Source organism: Melospiza melodia, chromosome Z (genome assembly GCF_035770615.1).
Source record: "Melospiza melodia melodia isolate bMelMel2 chromosome Z, bMelMel2.pri, whole genome shotgun sequence".
Lineage (NCBI taxonomy): Eukaryota > Metazoa > Chordata > Aves > Passeriformes > Passerellidae > Melospiza > Melospiza melodia.
Window position 1 is genome coordinate 25566159 of NC_086226.1, and position 18476 is coordinate 25584634.

Consider the following 18476-nt stretch of genomic DNA (forward strand, 5'->3'; position numbering starts at 1 on the left):
ATTTTGTCGATGCGGCAGCTCATTATTTTGTGTATTTACCTATTATCCTCCTTCCTCCAATAACCATAAAGATATTAAATGTCCTTCAGAGAAAAAAAAAAGTGAGGTAATTGAGCAAATTAATGTATAAACGTATTAAATTACTCATTCAAGAACTGAGTTCATCCAATCACATTAAGGTTTACTGAATATCAGGTACTTCCAGAAAATATTATTCCTCTGCTGTAAGTAACAAATGTCGAAGAGTCTTCAGTCCTGAGAAGTTACTTTAGAAACTGAAACAGAAAACCAGATATAATTGTAGTCTCTCTCATGCTCCTTGAAGAGCTGCAATGGGTACAGCTTATGTACACAAACTTAAGTCAAAGCTGATATAACTAACTATATAGAACAGAACATAATTGACATTATTTATGTATGAGCTTTTTTGGATAGAGAGGACTGCACTTAGAAGAGAACTTGGTAAGCTGTTTCAGGCTATAAATTTGAAATAGGTTTTGTCTTTTGGGGCTGTTTATTCCCCATGACAGTTTAAATTTTACTTCTGTTTTTTGGGCCATAAAAAAGAGATAAATACGCTTATTCCTTCTTGAGAAGCTTTGTGAGCTCCTACAAGAAAAAAAAAACAAGAACTAGAAATTATAAATTAAATAAATAGCATTTTAATTTAAATTCTGAGGAGAAAGCCAAAATGACTACTGGTCAGTTTATTCCCAGGGTTATTCCTTCTTTGCTAATTACATGTTTACTTGAGTGAAAGAAGAGTTGTTTACCCTAAGGACACTGCTGAAGTTATAATAAAATGTAAGCTAGGCACATAATTAAGCAGTTTTAAATTACATAAACTATAGGCTATTTGGTGTCAAATAATTATGGTCTTATCATTTGCCCACTAGAGACAGAGCTTAGAAAATAGAAAAAGTACTCAGAAATAACCTTGATATGACGTGGTCCAACAGCCCTCCAGAAGGAAGGGTTAGTGGTGGAAGAAGTGAGGCGTGGGCATCCATCTCCCTGCCCAGGCGATGTTACACAGGTCTGCCTTCGGGCAGACAATGAAGAACCAGCTTCTTCATACTTCCCCCCAAACCTGTTTCCCCTGGCAGCAAGGCTGTTCAGTCCTGCCATGTCACTGGGCACTGCAGAGGGGCACTGCGTTAATTTCCCAGCTTCCTCCACCCACTACACTGCGTCCATTCTTCGGCTCTGCTTCACCCAGAGTTAGTGAGAGCAAATAGGAATCACTGAGGGGTATTGCTGCCACACAAAAGAGCAAGAACCACATCACTGCATCACGCTGCAACTTCTGTTAAAAATTCTGAATGGTATCTTTAGGAAGTGATCTTGTTTCACAAATTCAGGCTGTAATGTCTGCAAAATAAAATCTTTCTGTGTCTATCATTTTGCTGAACTTTGTCCAGCAATTTGTCCAGCTAAACTCAGCTTTAATACCTCTTACTGAGCTGCCAAGCATGCTTATTTGATCACTGTAATCCCATCCAATGCAACACATATCATGTGATTGTGCTACCCACCATGCCAAGGAGAAACTGATTCTGTCCTTCTTTCAAGGTTACATCATATGCTGGTAATGATTCAGAAGGTACCACAGCTCAGCATATGTTTTTCCCGGCCTTCAGCACGAAATGTGTAGGAGAGAGGCTATTTGGATATGGCTCACAGCAGACAACACAGGCTGAGAGTGTTTTAACAGGAAAAAAAATATCTTACTGCTGTTTTACAATTTGTTCTGTTTGTCTTTTACTTAATGGATGAGATTTCACTTCACCTTGTTGCAGATAGAGCCATTATCCATTTTTCCACTGCATGGATTTGTAAATGTGTTGTGACCTCTTGTGGTGCAATTAAATATTACACACTTAGTCCGTGTGTCACGCCGTTCATCCAACCTGAGATCGACATACAGCCCATGTGCCTGGATGAGGCAGGCAATTAATAGATTTCTATTAACCAAAGAATAACTCTTGTCTGAGAAATTCTCATTAACAATGAATTTCTCTGCAGTTAAGGCCTTTTTCTGGAACAGAGGCTAGACAGAGTTAAAGAAATGAAGTAGGTATTTATTAAAAGGCCTTACAAGGATACACCTCGGGCAGCACAAGAGCCTGGCCGGGGCTCTGCCCAAGACAGACCCAAGATCGATGCAAGATGGCCAACTGGTCATGAGTTCTCACACTTTTATAAGTGTTGGTCCGTTTACATACTGGGGTTAATTGTCCAATGATACCTCCAGGTTATGAAGTCCCATCCTCCTGGTTTGCTCTCCTCAACTTGCCATTGTTTATGCTTTTTGGGCCTGAGGCTGTAATGATCTCCTCTGTTCTCAAGTTGGAAAAGGATTGTTTTGTCTAACTAAAATATGAAGAGAACTTGCTAACACTTAATGTTAAGTTCAGAGTTACACACCAAGGCAGTACAGAATCTGAAAAATATGAAAGCTAAAGCTTAAGGCATCACAGTCCTTTAATAAATGCATGTATTTCGGATAACTTTTAATTACCAGCTAATTAAATTTTCATTAACTTAATCTATCCTTAGTTTATTTTCTTTTCATTTTGGATTATGATTTTTAAATTCCACGTTCAGCAGTTATGTAAAGAAGCTGGTAGTGAAAATGCCACTTCATACTTATCATTAAAATGTTTGTCACTGAAGAAATTGACAATTACCAAGCAATCTTGTTAATCAATCTGATTGTACACATAGGAGATCTAGTGCACTCATGCCAAGAGCAAATGTATAAAAGAAATGCAACTCTGCAAACTTAATCACTGGATGTTATATATCTATGTAGGTGCGGGCATTCCTTAAGGAGCAAAGGAAGTTACAAATGCACTGTTACTGTATGCAGTTGCTTTCTATAACTATGCATAAATCTTCTTTAAAAGAAAAAGGGGAAAAAAAAAACAGGGAGAAAAGTGGTTTTTTAAAAAAAATCTGAATCTTTGTGCTTCGTATTGTATATTACTTGTGGCCATGACAACCAACGATAGCAGCAAGACTGCAATGCCTCTGCAGTCTTAGCACAGCAGCAGCAGCAACCCAGGGATGTGCTGCATGCAGGGCACCCAGAGGATGAGAGCCCTGGAGCCACACAGGGCACCTGCCCTCGGTGTCACAGCAGAAACACTCATTCAATAAATCCACCAGGAACAACTTTGTTTCTGTTTCTAATGTAGCCCAAGTTGTTCAGCCCCTGAATGACACCTTGCAGGATTAGTCTACATGCAATTTTAAAGCTAGTAGAAGCTTAAGGATGCCACAATGTCATTTTCTTATTCCTATTTATAACAGTCTCCTCTCATTACTTGAAATACACAGTGATGTCTAAGAACACTTTCAGAAATGGCTTAACAAGTAATTAGCATTAACAACATTGCAGGGAGGATCTAAATTTGATTAAACTTTGAAAGATACTCACCTCTCCTACTTGCAGTACAGTATTTTTCAAGATAATAATGCAGAGATGTGAAGTGGTTTTGATTTTTCTTGCCCTTCTTTATCTACACTTCCATATTTTCTGTTTTACTGCACTTAGTTTAACATGTATCAACTTCTGACTGCTTTCCAGTGTCAAAGGTTGTTCCTGAATTGTACTGGCAATGTCCTTTAACTTTTAATTCTGTGTAAAAGTTGAATTTACCAGAAAAGTGGAATAAAAGAGGTCTTAAAAGTCCAGCTTATCAAGAAGCCATTCAAACTGAAAATAGAAAAAACTTCAAGCTTTTTGATGGCACAGCAAACCATTTGATGTGTGTATATAAAGAACACCTTTAAGAAAGAAAACACTTAAGAGTAACAAACCCCAAAATCTGGCTGAAGTTTACATATATTGTGTAATTCTGAATAAATTAATTATTCTACTGTGGATCCTCAGCTTTCATTAAGGATCTAGAGCATGGTTACAGTGCTGCTTGGGAACATTTCTGGGGGAGTTTTACAAGGCTAAAAAGAAAAATAAAACTTCCAGAATTTATTACATTTTAGGGGAAAGGAAAGTTCAAGAAAGGAAAGTTCAGGGAAGGGAAGGGAAGGTTCTGGGAAGGTTCAGGGAAGGGAAGGGAAGGTTCTGGGAAGGGAAGGGAAGGTTCTGGGAAGGGAAGGTTCTGGGAAGGGAAGGGAAGGTTCTGGGAAGGTTCTGGGAAGGGAAGGGAAGGGAAGGGAAGGGAAGGGAAGGGAAGGGAAGGGAAGGGAAGGGAAGGGAAGGGAAGGGAAGGGAAGGGAAGGGAAGGGAAGGGAAGGGAAGGGAAGGGAAGGGAAGGGAAGGGAAGGGAAGGGAAGGGAAGGGAAGGGAAGGGAAGGGAAGGGAAGGTAAGGTTCTGGGAAGGGAAGGGAAGGTTCTGGGAAGGGAAGGGAAGGGAAGGGAAGGGAAGGGAAGGGAAGGGAAGGGAAGGGAAGGGAAGGGAAGGGAAGGGAAGGGAAGGGAAGGGAAGGGAAGGGAAGGGAAGGGAAGGGAAGGGAAGGGAAGGGAAGGGAAGGGAAGGGAAGGGAAGGGAAGGGAAGGGAAGGGAAGGGAAGGGAAGGGAAGGGAAGGGTCAATAAGATTATGTGATCATGCCCATTTTGAAGGACAAGAATCATCTTCTGCATTTGATGGCTCACAGACCTGAATGTGGCTTTACAGATGAAAGTACGAGCTGTGTGAATAAAATATAAAGTCTGCAAAAAGAACATGAGAAGTAATTGCATCTTCATACCCATTGTTACAAAAAATGAGCATGATTTTGAAAACTTCTGAAAACCCATTACAATTTTAAATGTTAGAATGGTTGGACACCTTCAAGTGACTAGAGAAAATAAACTTAACACTTCCTGGAAAAGCGGGGTCTAAATATGTTGTGGATTAATGTAGCTGAAGATATAATAGCTGAGAGGAAGTTAGAGGAATATGGGGAACCAAAGCAAGGGCTCCAAGTAAGACCCCTAAGCAACGTACAGAAGGAGCAGTCTCATTTATTGTGATAGATATAGGTGACAGAGGGAATTTTGGCTGTAATAAGGGAAATAATGGATATCTTCTATTACAAATACCTTGGGAGATATTTTTTTCAGCCTCAGATTTGAGCCTGTAAACACAGACAAGTGATAGAATTTGTCGCTGTAATAAAAGTTCCAGTATCTGACTTCCCATTCATCAATTTCCAGTTAGACAGGATTGGATCCTATGCGTTAAAAAACAGCATAAAAGACTCTAAGCACTAAAAAACAGCATAAAACATTCACAAGTATTTTAAACAAACTTTTTTGGTTTTCTTTGACATTTTTTAATTCTCTGATATGGCGACTAGTAGGAATCTTCCAGAAGTATAACTACTTTTTTGCATCTCTTCCCCACACCCTGCCTTTTCTTCAGCAAAAATCACACCCCCTTTACGCCTTTCTGCATTTCTTACCCTCTCCAGCAAATTTCAATGCAAGATGTTATCTCCCCACCTGCTTCTCCTGCCCTGCAGGCTCTGTTTGCCACTTGCAGCTCCTTGCAGACATAAATGGCAGCACACAGAAGGCGCAGCTGTCGCTGCACTCCCCGGGTCACTCCAGGTACCGCAGCACTCGCTGCCCTCAGGCCTGAAGAGCTTTTACAAGACAGAATGAACAGCCAGGGTAAGACAGAGGTTACCTGAAGGCAAACTCTTCCTGAGCTTTGGATACTTCTGTTTTCTTTTCCCTTATTACTGATAGTGTCATGATGTTGGTTTTCCTTGCCATTGTCTGTGCATAAGGGAGAAGAGCTCGTCCAATACCCCTCAATTTTGAAAGCATTGAAGTGAATTGATGCGAGTTAACTTTTTAAAATTCTAATGGCAGCAGGCTTCATGCAGACTATGGGATCAACCCGTGAGACTTGATTTGTTTCTCACTTTTATTTTAATAATCCCACTTTTCGTCTTTTTCAGATTCACAGCAATTAACATGAGAGTAGATTCAAGGCATTAATGGGAGATATTCTTCCGCTTTCCATTTTGTTCTCCTGTATGTCAGTGACAGAAACTCTTACAGCTTTCACTTTGATGAGAACTGGGCTCTCCAGTCACTTTTCTTGTTGTTCATTTGACACACAAAAAAATCAGAAAGTAAATTAATTTCCTAATTCCATATCTTAAACAGAAGAAAGAGAGTAAATTTCACTTCAAATGGGCTCCCTGGTATATAATATTTTTTAAAATATTAAAAAGAAATATCTGGAAAGAGCCAGACTTGTTGTCCTGCAGAATTATACATACTGCCAAGGAGAGAAACTTCTTGCAGAATCCCTGTTAGATGCCTTTCATTGTAAACACTATTTTTATAAGAAGAAGTCAAACTTACTAAAAAAACAGCTGTTGGCTCTGATGGGCTCCTGTAACAGAGTTTTCTAAAGCTTGGGAAGTAGACAAGTGTGCTGAAACACATGTTGATCTTGCAAGCCTGAGCTAAACACCATAGGGGACAAACCTCAGATCTCACAAAATGAGCACAACCTGTATAGCACAGAAAACTGAACACGAAATGATTATTCCCTATTCCTGAAAATCATCTTTCTTTCCGTAATGGTTATTAGCCTCATGATCCATAAGAACTTGTACATGCACTTCTCCTGCCACAGTAAGCTTTCAATTTAATTCAGCGTCAATGTATTCTGGAAATTTTGAGGTATCTTCCCATTAAATTAAGTCCAGATGGCATAAATCCCTGGCTACTATTTTGACTGCAAAAAAAATCTACTTGCAGCTGTTTATTTTCCATGTGACATCTTATAAGATGATATTTTCTGTGTATAAGCCATGCTGAAAGGTGAATATCCTTCTAAAGGTTTGAGTAAAATTAATTCAGTCTTCATGGACATATGCTACAAATACTTCATTCTGTATCTATAAGCATACACAGAGAAGTACTTTATTCTCCACGGTTTACTGCTCAAAATAGATTACTCAGTATTGTCTGAACTTCAAAGCTGACAGGTCTGAAAATTTTTCTTCCAGAGATGAGTGGGGACAGCACACCTTTATATTCCTCAAGACAAATATGAGATAGCAGAATTTCTCTTGCTTAAACCTCCCATAAAATATCAAAATTTATTTCAGCCAAAATGCTTTTAATGAAAAGTGAAGAGATATAGCAAAATAGAAGGTTTAGTAACACCTAATCCTACTTTTCTTTCACCCTGGTGAAAAAAAGCACCTAGTTTTGGTTTTAAGTGCTCATATAAGCCATCAACACAATTCTTACTATGTTGTTTCTCTCTGTAGCAGTTACATTACAAAAGAATCCTGAAGAAAAACTTTAGAGGAAAAATGGAAAAAAAAATATTTCCTGGACTTGTGCAAAAAACCCAAATATAAACATAAATAAAGTCTTAAATATGTTTGGAATATTTCCTCAAAATTTTAGAGAAATAATCTGTAATTTGGATTCATCCCATGTGTTGGATGTTCAACAGTCCATGGAATTATTCTTTCTTCTTACAGATGCATTTCCAAAAAGGTGCCCTGATACTCTTCTTGAAAGATAGTGCAGGTATGAGGAAAAAAAGTTCTAATAGTTTATCAGGAAGCACCATCAATTAAAGCAAGATAAAATCTATGTAAAGATAGGCACACATTTAATATTGCTCTGCCAATTACATCATCGATGACATTTTTTTCAGCTTTCATTTAGAATTCAGCACTATAGATAATAAACTCAAAATGTGAGCAAATGGGACAAAAAAATTCAAGCACTGAAATGGAAGCACATGATCAAAATGACTGGATTCTACTAATTTTGTAAAGGTGCAAATTTGAAGTTATATCTCTGTGTACAACAAATCAGAAATTATGAATCTCTATAGTTTTCAGAAAATCAGTTTAATGTTTCAGTATTGATGGCTATGACATACAATGGATAATTACTGTCAATTTTAGAAATTTCACAATCTTTGCTACCTGGAGTTTTTTGAATATAAGTGCAATTTCTGTTCTGCATCATAGGTGGTTTTAAATAAAATAGACTCTGCAATAAAAAGTAAGGTGGAGATGTGTTCTGGATTCATCAGAGCATTGATTAAAACACATTAAAAGTGCTGCTAAGGTTTCTACAGTAGAAAAAACCCTAAAAATTAATTCATGAAATTCTATACTGGTTGCCTTGTGAATCTATGGCAGATTTATTATATCATATTACAGCTGTTAAATTCTAAGCAGGTAAAACAGGCTGTTTGAGAAGTGAGGTTCTCTTCTCGATAAAATATGTCAAACTACTATTGATGTTTCGTGCTGAGGTGTTTCAGAGTTTTATGCAAAATTGTCTAAATAAACACCAAAGAGTTTATTGAGAGGGTATAATGAAACCTTTCTGTTCATCTTTTAAAAGTTTGTGTAATATCAATCACTAGTGGACATAGTGATTTTTGTTTCTATAATGCCTGTGAACACAGCCATACAAAATGATAGCTGAGAAGGTAGGAATGATTTTCATGATTGAAAAGATAGTTAAATTGTTCTTATAACTATTCTTTTTTTCTGTGAAAATTAGTGATGGGTGTCTCAGTTTTTGGATAATGATTTGTAAGAATCTTATATTCATGAAAGTGACAGATTTATAGAGGCAAATTTTACAGGCAAAATTTAGCTAGGCAGTTACTAGGCAAATTTTTCCAAATTTTCCTGTCATTGTGCTTTAATCTTTACTTTATCTGCTTTAACTGCTAACTTCTGCATAGGTAAAGAAATGTCACAAATCCTGCAAGGAAGAGTGGAACCACAGCCTCACACAAACGCTCCAAGTTCAGCACATTCTCTTCCCTCTCTTGATCATCCATATGTTGTAAGGCGAAAAAAAACCACTCTTTCTCCTAGTTAATTTCTCAATCTCCTTCTCTTGTCAAAAGAAGTGTTATTATTATTTATAGCACAGTAACACCAAGAGATCACAAGTGAGACAGGAAGTCAGGGTGTCATTTAGCTCTCTAAAAGTAGATTACTAGCACTGATTCAAGTGGTTTGCTGTTTGCAGGATGCTCACCTGGACTCCTGTCTCCCATCAAGAAACACTTTTGCTGTCTACTCCCATGCAGGCAACTATATTCAGATGTTCACAAAAAGATATTGGTTTGGACTGTTTCCTTCTTCTCCATGAGCTGTTCCTGACTCTCCTGATCTGACTGTTTACAGATTCTCCATGGAAGCTCATGTTTTTCTGTGCATTTAAACCTTAGCCAAAACTGGTCATTCAGCTCTCGCATGCTGACAGCTGCAATAAGCTTTTGGTCTTTGTATCTTTTTATACTAATTTCTGTAATGGCAGGACCAGTTGGGCAGCTCTTGAACAAGGCACCACTCCATGTGATAAAAATCTCTTAATTATTCATATGCCTGCACCTGGTGTCCAGATCAGCAACAGTGCAAGAAGCAAAAGTAAAGAAGAGAAAAATATAATGGACTTCCTGGGAACTCCAGGTAAAAAAAGAGAGAATCACAAAAACCTATATAGAATTTGGGGCAGACAATACTCAGGGCAAGGGGAAGTTTCCATTTAGCAGGTGACCCAGCTGGGTTCACATGAGGCATGATAATTTCCAGGACAACTAAAAGTGCTATGTCTCGTGAGTGAGGCAGAGCAAAAGACAGGAAAGTCTGGCTTGGGACAAGACCCATGGCATGCCCCCATTTTCGCCTAACAGCACATTATTTTCATACACCACTCTCGAGGAGAGAAAGAGAACATGGACATAACACTTCAGGGCACCTTTTTGCTTGATTAACCCTTAGATACCACTGGCTGTATCTGTGTGCCAAAAGGCTGCAGCCATCATGTAGAAGGATGAGGGAAAACTGAACCAGAGATATCCAGGTGAACAAACAATTGCCTTGGAGTTACATGGAGTTCTTGGAGCAGAGCAGGCTAATCCACAGGTACAAAAGAGAGAAGTTTTCCAGCACCACAGGCAACAAAGGCAGGACAGGATTTAAAGTGGCTTACTGGGTGTAGCCACAAGCTGCAGCCCTAATCAAGGGAGTTCTGATTTGGAAGATGAGAAACCTTTTAGCAAAAGAAATTAAATTGAGTGAAAAAAGTGATATTGGATGTAAATAGTGTTATCATAGAAAAACAAAAAAACAGTCATGAATTCATGACTGTCTGCTTCATCTCATTGGTCATTTGCTCTGCTTTCTTCTGAATGGTCCCTGGAGATGGAGCAGATGGCACCATACCAGAATAGTTCAGTGAAGTCTGGGACAGCACTTTTGCAGGGATAGTGTTAGGAAAGGCTTTCTTTTCCTTTCAGACCTTACCTTCATTTCTTCACAGCTGTGTCTTGCTACTGCTGTCAAGCAGAGGTAGTAATAGTAGCATCAGCAAGAGCTGCAGCGGCAGCAAAATTTCGTCCAGAGTTTATAGTTGATGTTTATAGTTTCCAACTGAGGCAGTGTTATGGGTATGTTAATAACAGATATTTCATTACTAAGGCTGAGTTTGTGCAGATCAGCTCTAAAAAGCCTTGCTTGTCCCTGACTGCCTGCAGCAGGGCCACATTGCCTTGAACACACAGTAGAGAAGCACTGCTCTTAAAATGATTGCTAAAAACAGCAAGGTCTTGGGAAGGGAGCATTTGGAGAAATTAGCTTTAATCCACAGGTGAATGCCTGTTAGTGTAAACACTGTTCTCGGGATGCAATAAGGTGAACACAGTAGATGGTCTAGGCAGGAACAGGCTCCTAGAGATCATAAGCAGATCTTTTAAGCTGAATCAGTTCCATGGAAGATGTTCCCATGCTGATCTGCTTACTTGGCCTGGGAAATGCAGAGCAGAAATGTTGCACTGTAGCTATGCTCCTCTCTTGTGGCAAGAGCTCCACTGGTGACAAGCAGAATGAGAGGGAGAGCTGTTTGCTTGGGAACCTCTAGACCACTGGACTGACCAGAAAACAAGGATCAGGAGAGTTCCTAATCTAAGAACAGAGCTCTGGAAATTTGAGATCCCACACACCATGTTCCCCCACACAGGACCTTTGACTCTGATGCTGACCGCTAAAAGAATTTGTGACAGATGTGAGAATGCTGGACCTCTCTCTGCACCATCATAGGAAAGATGGGGAGAAGGTCCAACACATTGAAGCAGATGAGTGTTCATTAGTTGCCAAAGTGCCTCCACCTGCACTTGGCTGAGGCTCATTTTCTAGCACAGAGGAGCTAGCTGAGAGTTGCTAGGAGTGGCACAGTGCTGCCTGCATCGAAACATAACCTGCACTAGAGTCTAGTGTGTCATCAGTTGTTACAAGGGAATGAAAAAGAAAGAAAGCAAGAAAAAAAAAATAGTAATGCAGAGAAATATTGCTGTTTCCTGGTGAAAAATGACATTTCATTCTCAGGTCCAACAATATTCAGTATGATAGCAGGAATGTATAGAGATTGGCTCTGATCTTTTAGTGAGTCACTTGAATGATATTGTACTTCTTCTTAACATCAGAATGGAAGGGAGAGACTCCTTCTACTATGAATTATGGGACATTTTTTAATGTGCTTAGGTATGTTGGTAACAAAAGATTTTGCAAATTTGCCAATCCCCAATGTACAGTCCTAACTTTTCTCTTGTGAAAATCTGAGAGAATGTAAGTAGTTAGCTCAGCTCTTATTTCTCATATAGTCCTAGATGGCACATTTAAGGCCCCTTTTGCCAATTGCTTTAGCATTGCTTGATCCCTCCCCCACCTAAGTCCTCTCCATATGGCTATATTTATGTCAGTAAGTGGATTTAGCCCAGTAGGAGTAGATCTGTAAAAGAGATTAACTGCTGCTCAGTGCCAGGTGTCCAGGACACGTATTTCACACAAGTGTGAAATGTACACAGGTACCTCGAAACAGCTCCATAAAGATAAACCACAGAGGGAGCACAGTTTTCCAGATTCAACTCACTACATTGACAGGATAGAGGAATTCTAACTGTACAAAAGCTCATTTTTAGGAAAGATTTCTATACTAAATATGGAAATCTACTCATAATCAGGTCAATTCTACCCTCAGAGTAAGAATCCCAGTACCATTTTTTTTTTTTTTGTACAGTGTTTGTGAACATTGCATGAACTCTTTGGAGATGTTCTGTAAAATTCTTATGGTCTTTTCCTTTCCAACATATCAACATGGGGAAAAAAATCATCCTTGATTTCAAAATATTATTTAAGTTTTTCTCCCCACAGCCAGTGGGGATATTAATTTATTTCTTGCAAGGTGAAAGCAAGCTCTTGTACCTCCCAATCAGCATTCTCTGCTTCAGAGGATTCTTGAAGAGCAGAGTATTTAACAATTGCATGTTTTTTTGTAGTTGTGTAGCCTGATATTCATGTAGCTCCCACACAGTCCACAAGTGGCTAAACTAAGGATCAATGATTCACTGGCACAACAGCGCATTACTATTATTTCTTAAATATATAATTCATATAATTAGTAGGCAGGTGATAAGAACACTCTTTAGTTTGTTTAGAGGACTGATTTGATTTTAAAAGTGTTGATAATTGACTTGCCGGGTAACAGGATCCATGTATTACCAACACAAATGTCCTTCCCTCCTCAATAATGTTTCAAAAAGTAGGTGTGTCAGTCTATTCTCCTACACAAAAGTCTATCTTTCAATACCATTAAAATGTCCATAGATTTATGCCACCACTCTACTGGCATGCTAAGTAAATAGGATCTCTAAGGTTTTATTCTGACTCAGTATATATTCTAACAGATATTTTAACAATAATATACACCTAGTTAAACTGGCAGTCCAGGTCTTTTTGCATTCTTGTCATTAAAATTTGCACCTGTCAACATCAGGACTTTCTGAACAAGGCAAAATATGCAAACCATGGTCCCAAACTCAGGCCCCTTTGAAGTTCCTTTTTACTGGGGAACTACCCTGTCCCTGAGACTAAAATAACACATAGCACTATTTTTCCCACAAAATAAAATCTGAGTGACTTTGCTTTGTCCTACACATCAGCCTGGTGGACTGTACATCATGGACATTGCACACACATTATTAATCATTCTCTTTTCCCCTCTGCAACAGTAAATCACATTTTTTTAGTCTGCACTACAACTGCCAAAAAAACCCTAAAGTGTATATGAAACCTGTTTTAAATTACTTAATAAAGCTTTTCTTACATAAATCTTATTCTACCTAAAGCTCCATGTGAAAGCAAATATGCTTTGCTGTTAGGTGAGTGCATACAATTTAACCAAGAGTGATTTCAGAGTGCTTGAGAGTTCCTCCACAAAGAGCACAACAGGAAGCTTCCCTGTTTGTGAATTTCTATCTGGACCTTCCAAGCACCTTCTCAACACTTTTACTATACTCAGCACCCTCCTATTGCCCTTGCCTTTTCTTCTTCCTCACAATATTTCCCTGTGTCTTCCCAAGTCCCTTCCTCTTTGACTCACAGACTGCCAGCACACGCCAGTTTTGGTCTGGAGCTGTCTGAGTGCTGAGACATCACCTCATATGCACATCTTGACTGAGCATCTGATTCCTGCCTCTTAAAATGGATGGGGCTCTGAATTATGGCTGCTCCTCCCTCAGTGCACACAGCAGAGCACTGGATCCTCTTCTCCAGTTAGCTTCTGATCTGCACAAAGCCTCAGCAGCTTCCCACTCTGAAACCTTAGGTTTGATTTACAGTAGGTAACTGAAGAGAGAAGTTTTTGAGGGCATAGACAAAGACACATAATCACTACATAAAAACTTATCACTTGTAAAACCAAACTGTAAACTAGTTAACATTTGTATTTTAAATAATATCTCAATATTTAGAGGTTTTGTTAATAAGAATAATTAAAGAAAAGCACGAATAAGAAATTATTTAAAACTTTTCAGTTTGGTACCATTAAATTCCATTCTAATGATACTTATTGTTATTTCTGAATGGAAAATAAAGAAATTATTCATAAGAAATGTAAGATGACAGGTGCTTGAATGAAAATTATTTTGCAATTTGATAGATTAAATGGAATAAGAGAAGGTCCAGACAGAAAATGCATCTACTTTGACGCTGACGGTTTATTTTTCTAAAATTTTCTTCTTCAAGTAGGAAGTAGATGACATTTTCAACTTGGCTTTATTCCAAATTTTGTACTTGAGAGCAATCAAGTTACCTTTCACAGCTTAGTTAGAAAGGCTTAGAGTAATTAACATAAATATAATTTAAGAAAATTGTACCTTCTTGAGTTTCACATTTGCACTAAGACAGCATAATGGCTTCATTCTGGGATACTGGAAAATTCATATGTTCCCTAGAATATGAAGTCCTAAGACCTAATGTTCTCTGTTTGGAAGGAAAAGGGTAAAAGGCTAAAGAAAAGTTTAAACAATTTTTTATTCATTTATCTGATGGAACATCTTTCTTACATGCAGGAAAAGCAGCTTCATTTGGAATAAAATTGCATATTTTAGGGACATTAAATGAGTTTGCTGATGTAAAACTCTGGAGCAGGAATTAATGAGGCATGAGAGTTAAAACTCTGGAGTTAGAACTTCAGTAAGAACAGCTTATAATTACAGCTTTATTACCCATTTTAAACACGTTCCAACAAAAACAATTATTTACCACCTCTTAATAAAACTGTAACTCCAGCCAAGGTAGTACAAGGCTAGTTTTGATAACCAGTCCAGCAATAAAATGGCTGGAAAATCTGAAAATGCATTACCCTGCTCAACTTTGAAGTCTGTCATTCACTTTTTGCATATCAAAGCACTTTTTTCTCGGTAGACATCCTCTTATGTAGTGTTTTATAACCACATGAAGCAAAATGCTGGCACATTCTGGTTATTAAACAGAGAAAATACATAATAATTAAGCTCATTAGCATTTTGCATATGATCAGCAATTCCTATAAAAACCAAAAGAGCCAGAACTTTCTTTTTACTGTAACCACCCTTCCAGAAGTGATGTTCAGGGCTGGCACCAACAGCTGGCTTCAAGCACCAGTGAAATTAATGGGATTTTTATGAAATTTATGAATTTTTATGAAATTAAAATATCACCACTCTCTCAACATTGGTGTAATTAATGAGAAGGCAGCAGTTTTGGATACAAAAGACTGGACCAGTTGCAAGGCTAGGAAAACCAGGCAGCAGTGGTGGAGTCTAACCCGGGTAAAGAAAGGGCAGAAAAGTTCCTACCAGCTACATTGCCTGCACAAGAAAAGCCAAGAGCTTTTCCTGCCAGGGAGTCTAAGAATGAGATTGGGCAGGGCAGAGTTAAAAGTGATTGCTGGAGGAGGACAGTGTCACAGCTGCACCACATCGTATTTCCAAACAAGAAGTATAGTTTATTTATTTTTTCGTAATCTTAAGGCCACAAAATACAATTTTGTCTACAGTGCTGAGAAGAAGCGAGCCACTTCAGACTGAAGTCTGCAAAATTAACATTGTCAGTAAATGCACAAAGCTGAGGCTTTTTTATTTCATCTCTAGGTTTTGATTCACTAAATGCTGCTTCTTTATGCTATAGTGAATATGCTATAAAGCGTAGTGGTGCTGAAATGAATCCAGGCTTTATTTGGATAAAAATGGACTGCTAAACCAAGCCCAAAAGCAGTGAAAGCTCACTAAGATGCCCATTCTGGGGTGCCAATTATAAGAGTTTTTTGAGCTCTTTCAGCCAATGTTTTTTTCCTGCCAAGTTTAAGAAATACAGCACAAAGGATAACCCCCAAAATGAAAGCCCATAATTTGCAAATACGCTTTTCCATGTATTTTATTATCCCTGCATTTTCCATTTGGAATGTAGGACAAATTATATTTGCACCACAACCTTCTCTGTGAAGCTCACTAAATGCCAAATGGATCACTTTCATAATAACTTTGCAATGTGAATGACCACTCTGTTTCTATGCATTATCTGGTTTTGTCTTAAGAAGCCCATGAGGAACCATTCTGGGTTGCAGAATATGGTGGTTACTATTTTCTCCTTTTTAAACAGTTGCAAGGATTTTAATGGGTACAATAAAAAGGAACATAAAATTCATGAAAGTTGTATTACAGCTAATCTGCTCCTCATAATATTACTAAAAACTCTCTTGCACAAGTTTGTATTTATACAACTACTAGCTAGTTAAAAATCTGCATACTTTCCTGTGATGTTTTAAAGTATTATGGAAGCATTAGGACTGGTACCTCATGACCATAAGAGGTCTAAGGAATTACCTGGCAGTTTAGAAATAAAGCAGTAGCTTGACTTTTTAAACACCCTCTGCTTGCTACTGATGTTATATTCCTGCAGGTAACTGGGTAAATAATGGGGTGAGAAGCACATAAACCCCAAGACACTTAATTATCAGACACTGCCTGAGTTTCAGTTGGAGGCCAAACTACTCATGGCTTCATAGTGCTCAAGGCACGCATTGTCAAACTGCAGGGAGGTGCTGCACCAGATGAGAGCGAGCAGCCCCTGCAACCAAAGTCTGTTTGAGGCTTAACCTGCTCTGTCACTGTGCTCCTTTCTAGCCCTGGTCGCTGCCTTTTGCATGGCCCTGCACAAGGCAGCTCACTTAACACCAAGTCAGGCATTGGTTAATATCGTTGTGCTTGGCACAGCAGAGACAGACACATCCCAGGAGCTTTTCCATTGATTTGACTGGGCTTTAGTTGATCTCTGTAAATACTAAGACAAACTTCAAAAGCTGGCAGTTCTAATTATGCCTGGCAGGAAGATTTCTTCTGATATCCAGGCACAATTGTAGCAAGTCTCAAAGAATAAAATCCATAAAAGCCTTTTAGAAGGAACAATGCCACTGTCTCCATACATACCAGTATGCAAGACCACAGTCCAACTTGATTTTGTTTCATTTATGTCACAGCTTTTATCATCTCAGCATTTTAACTATTAAAATTCCAAACTTCCGTTTCTATTTCTATAGAAATCGTTGATGGATATGAAAAACCAACAGTGAAAATCAATAAATAATGAATATTATTTATGCATAGCAGTAGATAGCAGAGAAGTTGTTTTCTTCTTTCAGTATATATACATCTCATATACATCTGACAAGCATGGACTTTCTGATACATTGGAATTCTGAGTGCTTTTGTCTGTGATTTCCTGAGTAGAAATGTAAAAATGCAGAAATGTAAAAATTTAGAAAACATGGAAAAAATATGCAGCTTTACTTTTCATTTCCAATAGAGTTATTTTCTGAGCTTTCCATTTATGATATAAAACGTATTATTTTCATAGTTTAAAATAAGATTTTAATTGAGATGTAACTTTAATAGCTATACTATTACTAACTGGTACCGGTACTAAACAATCTAAATATTCCCAAAGTATTTTTCTTGCACACTGCCCCAAGGGCAACTTGAAAAATCGGTAAAGAATGAGCTTGTTGCTGCCTAGATGCATGCTCACTTCCATTATATGAGAAATCCTGCTTCTCCGGTAGGAATTTTACCACTGCTCCCATAAATTTCCCTCTCCTTTCCTTCTCCCAGGATTTCACCCCTTTTTCTTGGTATGGCTGGGGTTTGCAGTGGCAGATGGTTCTCAACCACATCAAAAAGAACACCGTCCTTCAGAGCTAGGTCCCTTACCAGGCTATTTCCTTTGTCTGAAAGGCTTGGGTGGTCATTGTTTGCTGCCACATTCATAGGACTCCTCTTCCAACATCCATGCAAGGCTGATACAAGATTTTGTGTCTCAAATATTACACTTTGTGTAATATTCGACACTTTGTAGGAACAAAGAAAGTAATTGTAATTTTAACTCAAGGTAAACAAAAAAAAAATAAGAGGGGGGGAAAAAAAAGTACTTGTAGTGCCTTTAAGTCTATTACATCCTACATTTCAAATGGGAATTAAATGGCCAAACAATTTCTGCTCTGTGAACCAATATCCCATGGAGTTTAGGGCCAGCATGTACACAGGGCTTTGCTAACAACCAGAAAGTACATTTGGAAGTAATCCCCTGGAATTAGAAATTAAATAAAGGGGTGACTTAAAATTAACATCAGTAAGGGAAGACAGCTGAGAAATAATGAACTAGCGACAGCAAGTAAAATACATACAAAGCAAAATGGAAACTGCTGGGTGCTATGCAAGAGGCATGGAATGTATAACCTGATACACATGGGATACAGGGGTCTACATAGAATTGTATCTGGACATGCCCAGGGCTGGAGAAACAGGAGACTGGCTCCAGCTGAAGTCACTGCCTTGCGGCACTGCTACCCGTGGAGCCAGGGCACAGAACCCAGCTGTCAGGGCACAGACCTGGGTCCCCACAGTGCCTCACTGCAGGTTGTTCACCCCTCTGGCAGGACTAGGGTAGGGTCTGGGCAGCTCTGCACTGCAGAGGAGGGAGCTGTTTGAAAAGGTCTACAGCAAACCTAGCCAGCTTTAACATCTTCAGTCAGTGCGCCAGGGAGGGGTCAGCAGCAGCACGGGCTGGCCCTGGAAATTCAGAGAGGTGTTCTTAGGCTGCAGCCTGAGCCAATTCACCTCTGCTGTGCCTGCTGCT